Source organism: Anomalospiza imberbis, chromosome 16 (genome assembly GCF_031753505.1).
Source record: "Anomalospiza imberbis isolate Cuckoo-Finch-1a 21T00152 chromosome 16, ASM3175350v1, whole genome shotgun sequence".
Classification (NCBI taxonomy): Eukaryota; Metazoa; Chordata; class Aves; order Passeriformes; family Viduidae; genus Anomalospiza; species Anomalospiza imberbis.
The window spans coordinates 8583577-8596171 of NC_089696.1; the positions used below are offsets into that span (position 1 = coordinate 8583577).

Below are 12595 nucleotides of genomic sequence, written 5' to 3' on the forward strand. Positions count from 1 at the left end.
CCAAGATTTCCTCCCCAACCCTTTCCCATACCCAAGCTTTTGGATAAGCTGGGTTAGTTCTGCTTCTGCTTCCTTTGAAAATGCTGAGCTGATGTTCTTTCCACCCCCAGAGCATGACATGATCATACCAGACATATCCAGCTCTGAAAAACCCCACAGCATGGAGAAAAAGAAAACTTAGCACTCACAATAGAGTGGTTTGGGGAGATGGAGGAGTTCCACCATTTAATCAAACATTTATTTCCAGTTTAAGTCCCTTGGAAAGACAAAACTTTCTGGTGAGGAAAGGGGTCCTTCTCAGCTGTGCTGGTGTCTGCAGCCCTTGCAGGATACCTGGGCCCTTCCTAGCCCTTCCCTGGGCTACCTGAGCGATTTCTCATTGCCAAAGAAGGAGAAAGATGGGTCATCCAGGCTCCCAGGACAAGGACCCCACAGGACATTTGTGCTCTGTGAGACCGAGTCTGGCCAGGCAAGAAGGCAGATCTCCCCTGAGGAAGCAAATACTGACCCTGCAGGGAGTTCCCTCTGCCACGCAGCACCCCAGCCCTCCTGCAGACACCTCAGCAGCCCCCGGCCATGGAAATGCAATTTGAACCACCACATGAGATGCATTGTCAAAGCATCTCTGAAAAAGAGAGCTGCACAGAGTAGAGACAGCTCATTCCTCAGATCAAATCAGTGGATTCAGACAGGAAAATAGCCTAAGTATTTGCTGGGGTGATATACCATCTGCCTGGTGTTTCTCTGGAGTTCCCATATTGGGTTCTCATTAACTTCCTCACAGTTAACCCTCACAGGCACTTTTTTTTTCCTCCCTTTTTCATGACATTTACTGAGTTCTGCTAGAGAGCAAGTGCTTCTTTGCACCGAATTTAATTTCCTCTCTGTAGAAACAGACTAGCAAGAACCATATTTTCCAGTCTATTCTTGGCCATAACATGTTCCTGACAATCAGGCTGAAAAACCTAGAAGGCAACAACCTTGCCAAAAATTCAGGTTGGGATGTAATGGAGATAAAATCAGTAACAGAAGTGATTAAGGAGTTGTAGGTGCTACTTTTCCAGGAAAGACTGAAAAACTAATCTGTATAACCAGGCTGAATGATAATTAAATTAAATCAGCACCTTTACAGGATATTGAACCATTAAAGGCAAATCTCCAAAGACATGGAAATCAAGAGGATTTGGGCCCCTGGATGGTTCTGAGAAGTCAGGTGAACATGCCAGATTAATTTTTTTTTCTCCTTAGGCTTTTGAGGAGAATTTTATTTCAACTTTATGTCATTGAAATCATCAGAGTCACTGGAATAGCTCTGTGCTTGTTACAGAAAAAGCAACAAAATTACAGCTGAGGAAATTAAAGGACGTTTAGAGTGATGGATGGAAGTGTTACCAAATAATGGGGTTAAAATGAAAGGAAAAAGTCAAATTATAAGGTGAAAATCTTGTATTTGCAGATTAGTGACACATTGAAAATTGGAGTGGCCAAAAGATGAGTGAGGAGAGTGTTGCCCTAGCAGGTGAAGAAATCTTTATACCCAATTTAAATTTTGTATTTATTAACTGCTCTATCACTCGGTGATTAGTGATTAGATAGATTTCTTGAGCGATAGGAAAGGAGAAAGGAGGAAGGAGAGGAAAGGATGTAAGGAACTCCAAAAAGTCAATAGCCACATATGTTATGTAGGTTGATATGTTTAACAGGTATGGAAAGCCTGGAGCCTTCCTCCCTCATGGAAGATATTTGGAACTTTCACCCCTCCTCATTTTCCTGTAGAAAAAAATGGAGCACTGGAGGAGGGTGCACTGAGTGATCAAGGGCACTCAGCAGGCCAACAGCAGAAACAGCAAAAGGTCCCAGATCTCCAGAGCCCTGCCGTGAGCCTCCTGCTCTTCTTACTGGCTGTTTCCATTCCTGGTATCCATCACTCATCACAGATATCATTAAAATCCAAATAAAACACAGTGAATACTTATTATTAATTTCCAGAAGAATACAGGCCCATTTTTCCCATTGATTCCTGGCAGATTCTTTCCTGAAATTTGCCAGATTGGTTCGAAAACAAATACATATAAATTAGCAATATCCGACACGACATGAATGAGAGCATTCACTCTCTCTAATCATTCCCACAAGCATTTTGTCATTTTTTCCTGTCAGTTCTGTTGATAGGAAAGGAAACTGCTTTGCAATTTTAATTTCTTATCCCTGAGTACATTTTGTTCTTAAAGTTCACTGATATAAAGTGAACGTATTGGAAACAGGGGAGGCTGGTGAGAAATATGGAAGAGGATTTTTTTTGTTTCTCCCTGTTCCAGAGTGAACAAACATCCACTGGCACTTTTTCAGGCATCTCACTCCTGCCCCCATCTCCTCACCTCCTTAAAATATGCAAAGACATATTCTCTTTGAACCTCTCTGAGAAGGAAGAAGATGGGTATTTCCTCTTGATTAATCCAAAAAATTTGAACAAAGCCCCCAGCTGACCTAGATGTCAGGCTCAGTACTGCACAACTGCTTTTTCACATGTTCCAAACTAGACCACATCAAAGGCATCTCCACATTGCCTGCATCTTCATTTTCTGGCACCAATTAAGTGGAGAGGAGAGGCAGAGAAGGAAAAAATGGTGAGCTCAAGAGTTGGTGATGAGCACCATGGCCACACCATCCTCCCTGCCCAGCCCTGGGGAAATTCGTTGCCACATTTGGATTTCAGTTTCTCGCGTATTTTCTTGCACACTACAAAGCAAGCCTGGAGCTCTGCACAGCATATCTAGAGGTAATAAAAAACGTGATGAGTTGATGACACAACTGATGTAATATGATATGCTGCAATAATATGACTATTACACTGCGCAGAAGGGAACAAGAATGGCTGGGAAAACAAAAAATTATAAATGATGCCACTATTTGTTTGACATGAACTGAGTAAGGTATCACAAGAAAGGAAGGCATGAGGAACTGCACCTTGTACCCCAGAAGTCAGAACAACTCAAAGCAGCTGCAACAGATGTTGAATGGGGCAGCAAATGAACAGTGAAGCATTGACAGCTTTTGGTTAATTGAGCCCAAAAACCTGGAGTGGTCTTCCAGGGGGAGGTCTAGGTCCATGGGACCATGAGTCTGGGTCTGTGAGATACGGAATTACCTCTTCAGAAAGGGAAACTCCCATGTAACATGTCCAAAACACATTTTATAAACCAGAAAGACAACTACCTCTTGTGAAAGTAGGTGTTCAGCCATTCCCCAAATCAGAGGCACCTAATAAAAATCTGCTCTCCTATCAGTTTAGATCGCCTTTCTTGGCTAGGCCCTATTTTCTATGAATATAAATTACGTTTTTGTGCCTATTGCTTTATCTGTTTCATGCCTCTTGGACCCAGCTATTATCCATCTTGCCAATAGTTATTTATTACTTTGTGATTATGGGCAAAGTTGGTAATGACCTATTAAATCACAAACCCACACTTATTATCACCAAACCCAAACTCCAACTGCTAGAAAAGAATCACTTAATTTCATATGCAGTTAAGAGTTTACTTTCTTTGCAGCCAAGATAATAGATGGCCATTGCAAACATTTCTCCCAGGAAACTGGCAGTTGGAGTAAGTAATCCATAGCTCATGTTTAAACTGCAAACAGAGGGATTGCTCTTGATACATATCCCAGGAGCAGACCTATAGCCAGGGCAGCAAAAAACAATAGCAAATATAGTTCAGGTTTTATGTGTTCTGAAAAAGTGCTGGCATTTGTCAACACTTTCTCCCTTGGAACAGCTACAGGTGGATTATGCAGACAGGCACAAGGCAGGTGACACACACACCCTTCCTCCAACCATTTCAAATTCTCCCCCAAAAGCAGGCATGACCCCCTGAATGAGGACCAGATCCAGCACATGGGCACATTCCTCCCCTTGAAACAGAACCAGTAGAGAGGCAAAAAAGAGCCCCAAGCTCCTTTAACCAAAAAGAGCCAAGTGTCAGCCTGCATCATCACTTGTGCATTGATGTTTTTGTGATCCTTGATGGATTATTAGCACTGGCTCTAAAAAGGACACTAAATCCTATTGTGGCAGATACAAGCTCTAACAAAAAATATAGCAAGAAAGAAACATGACAGATATTTAGAACAAGTCCAAACCAACTATATGTGTTCTACATGAGAAACTATATTTAACTGGTAATGAAATAATTATCCAGGAGACTTAGCCAGAGGATTAAAAAAATCTTATTTGGAGAAAATTCAAAATCAAGGCCCAATTGAAAAAAAAAAAAAAAAAAAAAAGAAAAAAGAAAAAAAAGTGTAGTTAAATTTGAGATGCTTACATGAAAACTTTTGTCATAAGTAACTGCAAGTCTCCTGCCAAGACCTGACTGACTGCCAAAAGGTTGTGTTTATAAAGGTTGCAAGCAAACCATTGGCTCAGGTCTCTATCCAGAAACCTGTGAAGTTGTAAAAAATTCTTTGCAATGTTCAATGACTTACTTTCCCCACTCCCAAACAGCAACCCATGTTGAAAAATAGTATTTATTAAGCAAAATAGGAAAACTGCAGTGCAGTAGGTAAATCCATCATATAATATCTGCACATAATATCTGGTTCCTGAGATATAATTAAAACTGTTTCACAGTTTCTCCTCCAGCAAGGCAATTCTTACCATAGCTGGTTGTTATCTTCCTTTTGCAACACCCCTGCACCCCCAGGCCAGGTCTCAGTGAGCAGCAAAGCCTGATTGGAGTCACCTCTGGAGGGGCAGGAGCTGCACCTCTGCTGCCAGGCAATTTTGCCCTCTCTCCACCCATGCCAGCCTTCCCAGCAAAAACACACAACCCCCTTCAGAGTTAATTTTTGCTTTCCAGGTTCCAAAATCCATCTCAGACTTCTCTTTTTCATGCTCAAACCTTTGCATCCTAATAGTAGAAGCCATTGCCTGGCTGCATTTAGGGAGACACAAAGCACACATGGGCATAATAAATCACATGCTAGTACACTGGAGAACCTTTCATTATTTTATGGGCCCTTTCTAACAGAAATTTCTCTCACAGGAAAAAAAAAAGAAAAACATTAATGTTTCAGACACTTTGGGCCCTTACATTTATCTTTCCTTCCCTCCACCAGAGTGTTTTGTCAGTTTTGGGATTCTCTTGCCTCTGAAAATCCAGCTCTAGGGAGGGAGTCAGTGAGGGGTTTCTTTTGTCTGAGACTCCAGTCCCCAGACCTGTGCAGCCTAAGTCAAAAAGCAGCAGAGCATTATTTCTGACCAGTTTTGATCCATTTCTGCAGCTGCAGCAGCATGGGATTTTAAGCAATTTCTTATGCTCCCTACAAAGGCTGAATGTGAGCAGTCACAGCTCTGCTTTGACTCCTGCACAAGATGTCAGATGAAAATGTGTCTTGATAGCCCTGGAACCTAAAGTCAGGTGTGACCCCACATACAGCTCTGCAGAGAGAGGGCTGTACAAATATGTTACTTATTTCTCTTCCAAGAATAGCCCTTTTAGCCTGTCAGTGAAATGGCTTTTTCAGAAGTAGTCAGTTGTACAATGGAACACAGAGATCCAGAAAATCTCCAAGGTGTCAGCAGAAAACAATGATGAGACTCCTCAGCCCAAGAAAGCACATAAAACATATTAGTTGCAGCACGTGGAAAGTCCTGCTGACTTCTTTCTAAAGAGCCCAAAGGGTCTTAGATTCCAGGAAACTACTAGCTGTTATGGGTTTGTTAATACTGATGTGAAATTGGGGTGCTTTGGGCTTTGTCTGTGTGAGATCTAATGGAAAGATTAACTGTCCATTTTTTTATTAGAGCCAAATGCTTGTTTTTCTTCTCGCTGTTCTAGGCACTTTCAAAAGTGAAGACCAAGAAGAAATGTGTTCTGAGGGTTCCCAAAATCCTGCAGCTGAGAGAAAAGTGCAAGGGAATTATTACTGTTTCTATTTATTTATTTGTCTTGAAATGATGCCCAGAATGTCACATGACACAATAGGATGCAGGATCTCTGCAGAGAATAATTCAGTCTAAATAAAAGACTAGCCCCACTGGGTGCTCACACTTTGCCAGCCACTTCTCAGATGTTATCAACCCAGATGCCACAACCAGGGCAAGAAACACAAATCTTTCCCTTTTCTCTGTGCCCATGCACGGGAAGAGACAGCAGAGACTGGAAAGAAAGTCAGACTGTGACGCCTGGAAACACAGGCACAGAGCAGAGGCACTCCCTGAGCATTTGCAGGATTATCCTGGCAGGTCCTTTCTGTCTTCCTTGCCAAGGAGCTGGAGGACCCTCCTTCTCAGCCAAGGTTATGTGCAACGCTGCTTGCCATCCAGCAAAGAACTATAAAAAGTATGATTTCCATTTTAAAAAGGCTATGCAACGTTCTCTGCACAAAAATAAATAGTCTTTAGCAGAAAGTAAAATATCTTTACAAGCCAGAGATCCTAAGGACAGCATGCCTTGGTAGATTTTCTCTTCCCACCAAAAGAAGCTCAAAAAAAGAACTGGAGAAAGTTCATCTCCACCCTGAAAAGCAATCTCCCTGTTTGCTCATTGCTGGCTGTAAGTGCTGTCAGGTGATTCATTGGGAAATTTTTTGATAAGAGTATTTGCCAGGACATTTTAAAATGTGTTATATTTTAAACAGTACTCACAGAACCCACCCAACTGAGAAACAATACACAGAAACAGTTGTTCTGCTGAGTCCAGATTCAAAGGCCATGATATTTATAATCTTACAGCATTACAGATATATTTTAAGTCTTATAATTTCTAAAGAAAAATTGCAGTTTAAAAGAGTGATGCTGGGAAAAAAATCTCTGTGAAGCCACAGGAGCTCACATCTCTTGAATTCCAACATATATTTACACGTGAGTGACTAAGACATATCCATTAGCTGCAAATACACCTTGTAAATTCCTTTAACAGACACGGGCTTGGAAGTGAGTGCATCATGTTAGTGTCTAGTTCTTTCAATTTCAGAGGCAGTTTCTGTAATTATATCCTCTGCAGCCTAGGGATCTATACACTACTGCATAGCAGGTGCTATTTCATGCCTTGATGTTCTAGAGAACCCTCATCCCTGCCTCACCCAAAAAAAAAAAAAAAACCACCAAAAAACCCCACACAACAACAACAAACCCAACATAAGCACAAACAAATCCAATTATTGCCATCCTCATCTGGTGAGGATATGGCTGCACCTGTCTGTAGGTGTGGCACCAGCTCTGGGAGGCAGCGCCTGGCTGCAGACCCACTCCTTCTCCCTCAGCATTCTTTTGCTTGAAGCTACCCAGTACCTGCAGAATCCAACTTTCAAATCCAAGGGCACCCAATTCCCTTTAAAAATACCTTCTTTTTCCTTTTCAGAGCTTTTTCTCCAGCTGAGGCAATTATTACTTGTCATAAATAAGAACTGCCAGCTGTGAAAAACATTCCATTCGCTGTTCTAAAAATGCTTTCTAATTGTTCCTTTCTTCAGCAAAGAATTTTCTAACTACTCTGAGGTGCATTCAGCCAGTCAGGGGATGCAGTGGGAGGATTACTGATAAGGCTATCCATCACTGTCACTCAGAAGGATTGGACCCCCAGAGTGCACTCACTCAGTAGAGAGTGTTTGCAGCACACTGGCAAATCTCTTAGGGTTTCACTGCAGATGAGGATGCTCAAGAAATATCACCACATAGAATGAAAAATGGTATCCATCATGTTAAAGCCATGCCTTTATCAGAGCCAGGGTGTGGTTATTTGCTTCTAAACTGTCATTCTGAAAAGAGCACGTATGGATTATGCGAAGAAACAAACGAGTGTGTTTGGCAGTTACTGCCCAGGACAGAGCTGAGAATGAAGAGCGAGGCTGAAGACGACATGAGGCTTGCAGACAGCATTGCCTGCAGATGGAGGCTCCAAGAAAGAAGCCAGCTGACTAAGAAAATAGCTCTGGCCTTAAGTAACTTTCTTGCAGTGTCTGAAAGAGAGCTGGAGGATGGGAAGATGAGAGGCTCAATTTTGCTTGTCAAAAAATTCATATGAGTTCAGACAGATTTTAGTTTGTGAGAGTTTTACGTTTCCAGATTTTTTCCCTTTTATATTTATAGGTTCAACAATCCCAAAATGAAAAGAAAAAAAGTCTTAGTTTAAATGACTGGGGCCCAGTAACCAAGAGAAGTGATGCTCCATTCACCTTTCATCGTCCTCTGAGATTTGGGCTTTTTGGGAAATCCCAAAATGGGGAAAGATTTGGAAAAATTAGCACTAATGAGTGGCTTCACTTCATTTGATCTACAAAAAAGAAAGCAAATAGGACAGCTTGATAGTCTTTCTATACATTAAACATCCTTATTAAAGGATGATAAATTCTAGGTTATATTCTGCCCTAGTGGCTGAAGAAGCAGGAAAAAAAAGGACATGAAATAAAAAGGGCTTTATTAGCAGCAAAGGCTCTTTTTGGAGAGTAAGAAAAATATTTTCTTAAGGTAGTAGGGATTGAGATACACTGCCTTTGGATGTGCAAAAATCGCCTCACTGCAGCTGTGGAGAGCAGTTAAACTGTGGTGTGTCATGGGAGCTGTGTGGGCTGACTTGATCCTTCCTCAGAGCAGCACCTTGAGCTAGAAAGTCTCTGGAGCCTCCTTCCAGCCTTTCAGCTTCCTATGTGATACCCTGACGCAACATCAAGAGGAAACATTAATTCTGCCTTCCTGTGGCCAGAGTTACAGTGGTAAATATCTGACCAGGGAAATGAGAGGAAAACATCTTCATGCCAAATGAGACTGTGCATGACAAAGATGGCCTTTGGGCCAGGGCCTAGAAATGAGAGAACAATCACACAAGTGCTCACAGCAAATCCAGATGTAACAGGCAGCCCCCAGTCTGAGCAGAGGCAATACAGCTGTGAGGGACAGGATTTCAAGGGGAATTAGCACTGCCGTGGAGAAAGGCACAGCATCTGCTTTGTTAAATAAAATAATCTCAAATGAGGTCATGGTTTCCACAGCCAGATTTTGGTTGTTACACAGATGCTTGCTTCCACCGCTAGGAAAATGCTGGCTGAGAGGTAGACTGAGTGTTTCTAATGCTAGGTCTCACTGTGCTGTCAATAAAATCAAAGTACTTCCAAGGGAGGAGAGCTAGCCCAGTGCAGCAGAGCAGTTCTGCAGCAAACAGGTTGATTTTCCTCTCCTGAGGCAGCAGGAGTTCCAGGCGCTCGCTCCACTGTCACTGCAGCAGCACCTTCTGTGTGCCACCACCTGGAAGCCCTGTGTCTCTCTCAGCACCCTGGTCATCCAGCCAGCTGCTGACATTCTGTCCTACTTCTCCCTCAGAAAAGGAGAGTGGATGTCACTGCTTCTCTGCCTGATTGCTGAGAGCTGGTTGTCTGTCACTGCTCCTCATCACAGAGCTCTTCTTGTCTGCCCAAACCTGTCAGCTCCTGTAGGCTATTCCAGCTCTGATAAAACACAAGCAAGAAGCAATCCCTGCCTCATACCAGGTAGCACAGTCACAGTCCTCCTAAACTAATTGCATCTTCTTTCAAAGCTTTGGGATGAAAGAAATACTAATTAGTTATTTTAGCATGACTACAGGGAGAGCTGGATGAGAGCCTGTGCTCTCCAACGTGACTTGTGTGCTTAGATGTTCCCAGGTTTGGGAAATACTAACAGCTCCAATTCCAGGAAGCCAGGGGACCACATCCTTTGGGGATAGATACATTAGGAGTGTGTCTGAACATCAGAGGCCATCTCAAAACTGAGCACCCAAATGCAGAGTCATGCTTAAGCCTAAGCAATCCAAGAACAAGCTGGAAGTTGAGGAATTCCAGGTGGGAGAGTCACACCCCATGAGGGAGCGGCTGGCACTCCTGGCAGCCCTGCAGACAGGGCACAGTGCATCATCTGTGTGCTGAGGTACTAATCATGGCAGAGGTTCAGCTTTGAAACACTCACCAAACAGTTTAACACCTCAATGCAGCAGCAGAATGCAATTCATTCTGAAGGTGCTCTATTCCCATTCAAAATGATGGCTGGGCCATGTTTACAGTGAAACTGCATTTGTCCTTGGAGCACATGCCTTCAAAATGCTGAGAAAATGTAAATTCTGGTTCAGATGGCAAGTCTCAGGATGGGTGATTTGGCCCCAGGCCACCACCGGGCACAGGATGGATCCATCAGAGCCTACAGGAGAGCTCCCATCGCAGGGCAGCTCTGAACATTCCTGCCCTTTCTCCCTCACTGCATTTCTGCCCCAGCCACACCACAGCCCCTCATCCTGGGCACAGCTGAACCTGCTTTGGCTGCCAGTGCCAGACACAAACAAGCCCTAATCCAGCAGTGATTCATGCCCAGTGCTCCCAGCTGGGGAGATCACACAAGGATATGACAATACAGTGTCAGCTAGGTAGGATGCCCAGGAGTGCTTCAGCATGGATTACACAAACCATGGCAAAAGAGAAATGCATTCCCTTGCCAGGAAACCACAGAGCATCAATAAAATAGGTTAGTTATGGCCAATGCAGGGAAAAAAGTTCTCAGTTTGGCCCCATAGGCAGCTACCTGGTGATTTGACCACATCACTCTTCCTCTTCATTCCCTAAGATGCCCATGTACACATACATCATCTCAACACCTTCAGTGCTCTGTTCACCTCTGCCTTTCCACACCATTCCTCTCCTGCCAGGTTTCAGGCTGACCCCACATCTCTTCAGTCTGGGGACAGTCCTGCTGTCACAGGTCCACCCACCCTCACCTTCACTCCTGTGTCCAAACTGATGGGGCCACTCTGGACAATCACTGTGGCCACAGAGAGAAAGAAATTGCATGCAAATAGTTCCTTGAAGTTCCTTTTATTCTAATCCCTGCCTGACTGCTCTGGCCTCCTTCACAGCATTCCCAGGGCCCTGACTCTGTTCAGACTATGCTCTGGTTCCCACTCCTGCTGCCACCTCCACAATTCCTTCTCCCACCTCACCTTTCCCCCTCTGCTGCAGCTGAACAGCACAAGTGACACAGCCCACCCAAGGGCTTTGCAGGTTTGGGAGAGAATAACGACAAAAACCCCACCCAACCAGAACTGCAGAGGCAAGGTGGGCAAACACAACGAGGAGAAGTGCAAAAAAACAACAGGAATGTTCAAATACTTCTTTGATGCAAATGGGTGTGAAAATCCGTGCACTGAGAAGGTGGTGACTGTGTTTGAGGGTGGGTTACTTGCTCCCGAGGCTTCTCTGTAAGAGTTCCCACAGCTCAGATATAAATTCTCACAGCCTAATTTCCAGCAGTGCTCATCACCTGTCACTGATTGAACAGCTTCAGGAAGAGCCCAGTCACACCCAGCCAACACCTGACTTTCAGAGAGGCTTCCCATCAGTTGTTTTGCAGACTGTGATTTGGATCCACAGCCTTTTGAAGGCTCAGAGAGGGAAAATTTGCACTGTCAGACAGGTGCAATTAGCCCCATCTGTTCCTGCAACTCATTTACTGGCTTGTGTAATTTCTAGTGCAAAACTGAGCTTGAGGGAGAAAAAGAAAAAGCTGTTTCAGAAAATTATTGTCAGGAAATAGGATTTGCTGTTACCACAGTCTTGAGTGATGGGACAGGGAAATCAAACATCACTGTGCAGTCAAACCTTACCCAGCAAGCAGCTTAGACAGTCCTTACTGCACTGCCAGACCTTTGTTAAACATAAACCTGCACAAAACCACACGGCTGAGCCTAAAACCTGGCGCACACGATGCTGTTACTGCCCAGTAAGGACTCTGCAGGGGCCAAGCTCACTCTGCATTCTGTCCCCACAGCCCAGGACCAGCCTCAGACTCTTCCTGAACTCCCTGTCTGCTGGCAGCAAGCACTGAACTATTACCTGTAATTCAGTAATTCAGTGCTGTAAGCTGGGCTAAAGAAAACTGAATTAATAGCAAACTCACACTTTGTAAATTTGGATTGAATTCAGCCAGCACTTTATCAAAGAAGGAGAAGCACTGAAAGCCTGCTGGCCTTACTTTATATTTTCAAGATTCATTACTGATATTGCATTCCACAGAAATTTTGTTCTTTTCTTTTTTGCAGCAAAAGCAAAAGGCTTAGATCATTTGAAAATAAAATTACTTATTCATTTCAAGCTGAATAAAACATCTGGGTTGGAATGATGTTGGGTTTCCTTTTACCTGCATTTCCCCCAGAATTAATTTTTTAAATGTTTTCCTTGTAAGAGGCAATAGCATGGTTATAGCACCCACTGTTTTGCCAGGAACCTCAGGCTGGTGTGTTCAGGGTTTGAAGCCAGGAACCAAAATCTTGTTTTACATTTACAAATGGATGCACAAAAGCCTGTTTGTGTACCACAGAAAGTGACAGCTACGTCTGCTCTGCTACTGTGAGGAGTGAAAGGGGAGATGCAGATCCTTGTACAGCTTAGATCTACAAATATCTCAATTTGTTGTGGGAACCAAGTCATTTCAACAGATCCTTTCATCAACCTGCAAAGAATGGATCCTACCACATCATCTTACTGGTATTAAAAACAATGGGCTATATTTCCATTAGGACAAAAAAACATTCCTAGCAAGTATTACAGCTGCTCTAGGAAGGTTTTTATTCTCCTG

General features: G+C 43.4%; 1 long non-coding RNA gene across 1 annotated transcript; it reads left to right on the forward strand.

Annotated features, from left to right (window-relative positions):
- The first annotated feature begins 552 nt into the window (after nt 1-552).
- Nucleotides 553-11704, forward strand: LOC137483614 (uncharacterized). Its single transcript, XR_011004560.1, has 3 exons — nt 553-1213; nt 3552-3605; nt 5841-11704. It is a non-coding gene; the product is annotated as an uncharacterized lncRNA (long non-coding RNA).
- Nucleotides 11705-12595: the final 891 nt, after the last annotated feature.